The sequence below is a fragment of the Arachis ipaensis genome, chromosome B07 (assembly GCF_000816755.2).
Source record: "Arachis ipaensis cultivar K30076 chromosome B07, Araip1.1, whole genome shotgun sequence".
In the NCBI taxonomy this organism is placed as follows: Eukaryota; Viridiplantae; Streptophyta; class Magnoliopsida; order Fabales; family Fabaceae; genus Arachis; species Arachis ipaensis.
The window spans coordinates 21,567,014-21,569,898 of NC_029791.2; positions in this window are offsets into that span (position 1 = coordinate 21,567,014).

The following is a 2,885-nucleotide window of genomic DNA, read 5'->3' on the forward strand; positions in this document are numbered from 1 at the left end:
TAAAAACTAATTTTAAAATTTTTTAACCAGTTAATAACTAATTTTATCATATAAAATTAATTTAATTAATTAATTAAATTATATTTTTGACTAACCGAAAAATAAATTCTATTTTTGAATAATTTATTTTTGAATTAACCAAAATATCTACGGCCTAGGTGTGAGCTGTGACCTTCTCGCAGTATGTAAAAAGCACTCAGAAAATTTCTACTACAACAGAGCTTGTGGAACACGTGACTGGAGCTCACTTTCTCACAACTTGCAAGAAGGCTATATCAACAACTTGAAATCTATGAGAAGCTGACATACTCATATCGACGAATATCACTCCAATTAACCATTTCAGTATAATTTGTGGCAAGATTCTGTGGTATTTTTGTTGTTTTTGCTGCTGTGACTTGTCAGGATGGCTATAATTTCTACACTTCACTTTTACGGTTATATCCATTCAATAATTTGGAGTCTCCACTTTTAATTTCCAGAAAAATCATAGTAACGACAATAACATCAAGTGATTTTAATTTGCAAAGCCATCTTCCCCACGACCCCACCTTATACAATACCAGTATACCACCCTTCACAAGACTTTTCTATTGATTTGACCTTTCCATCCTTTCCTTCTTGTCTTCAATTTCTAAGTGTATGCCAATACTAGACTAAGGTATCACCAATACAATACGTATATGGCAACATATACTTAGGTTGATGTATCAGTCATTCGCTAAAATAGTTTTCATTAATGGCTTACATTAATCCTTGAAAAGTATCGTTTAAAGTGGGTAAAAATGATACTTATTTTAGTTAAGTACGATTTTGGTCTTTATAGTTTTAGCCAAAAATTAAAATTGTTTCTAAATTTTTTTTATGTTCAAATTTGTTTCTGAAATTAAACTCTGCTATAAAATCATCATTTTCCTATATTTTAGACAAAAATACTCTCATCTTCTCTAATTCTTCATCATTCCAAATATCCTTTTGGATTACCATCTTCTCCCAAAATATAGTTGAAGTTCTTATACCATACATTAGGATTCTTTTAATCTTATTGGAGAAATAATCTACCTATTCAGTAGCTTGCATGCATTTCACGATGATGGGAAATATAGTGCACAAAATTTTACGAGCAAGAGGACATCGAGAGACTGAGCTTCGAAAGAATTGTCTTTCTGAAATCGCTTTGAGCAAAAACAATCAATAAAAAAAAAAAAGTAAAATTCTGTGATAAAGCTGCTCCAAGATGCTATAAGATGTTAGATGTCTAGCTTAAATACATGACAATAACAGACTGCACCAAGGTCTAGGACCTTTTTCTATGATGCTCAAGTAAGCAATGATAACACTTTACTATTATTCATGATTTTTCTTTCACCTTGTATATATATTTCTCTTTTTGCTACCTCCAATGTATTTGCAACATGCTATTTGATTCCAAGACTTCGAGATCTAGTCTTTTCTGCTAATGTCAGGTATGGTAATTGTTTCCTTATCTCCTTCCTTATGGATTAATATATCGATGACGCATTGATAAACTATTGATACTTCATTTACGTATGCCAAACAATTGTATGTATTCTTCTATTACTTTTTATCCTTACTTTCTTTAGAATTTTTTCATGTTTTCGTTTTTTTTTTTATTTTGGAAAATGATAATGCAGAAGGATATTTTTGGAGAAGATGGGAATTAGAAAAGATAAGGGTACTTTGCTCCAAAAATTAGAGAATGATAATTTTAAAACAAAGTTTAATGTTAAGGACGATTTTAAACGTAAAAAAAAAAAAAAAATCTTAGGGATGATTTTGATTTTCTACTAAAATCATAAAAATTAAAATCGTACTTAATCCTTATTTTAAACTAAGTGATATTTACTATCTTGTCACTTGTTTCCATCAACAATTTTATAGGTATTAGTATTTAAGGTTATAAACCAATTTCGATTAGTCAAGTGATTAGCTCACTCATCTGTTTAAGCAAGTATCAAAAGTTTAAATTCCGTCTTGTGTATACAACAACTCATTGGCTAGTGACAAATTCTTAAATAGAGGTTAAATTTACAGCAAATTAATCATTATCCTATCAGACTAGAAAATAGCATAAAAAAAGGTATTTAAGGTTATAATTGAAATAATTTTAAAATTTTAAGCATAAAATTAAAATAAAATAAAATAAAATTTTATGTTGAGGGAAGAATTGATTAATTAATTGATAATTTTCTATTATAACTAATTATTATGATAATAATGGTAAGAGTCAATCAAACATGACCAAACTAACAAAGTTTGAATTGTGTAAAATAGCAATAATAAAAAAAATCGTTAAAGACGATATCAAATCATGTTTGGAAAGATGTTGCACTTATGATCAAATAAAAAAAAAAGATTTGATCTCTTCGTTGTCAAGGGCTAGAGTATTGACGTGTAAAATAGCTAGCTTGATCAAATAGGAAATGATTCTAACATTGAAAAAGTAATCAAAGTCCTATATATAAAGAATTATCCAAGGAAAAAGGCAACCAATTTGAACATATTTCAGATAACATACAATATTCTATTTTTTTTGGGTGACTGAACATACAATACTCTATTTCTTTATTTTTGAGTGTATTCATATTTTTTTATTATCTAAAATTAAATTAATATTAAGAGAAACATCAAAAGACAAAGAGAATTAGAGTGCACTTGATTTTTTTTTATATTTAAATTGGGTTAGTATTTAAAAATTATTAAATTTAGATTAGTTTAGGTGTGTTATAAAAATGTGAGTCTTTTAAAATTAGTGTTTATAATCAATTTATTATTTTTGTGATAGAAATTAGATGTAAATTATATTACATTTTGTGATCAAATCAAGATATATTGTGATGTTAATTTTTTATATCTCTCATCTC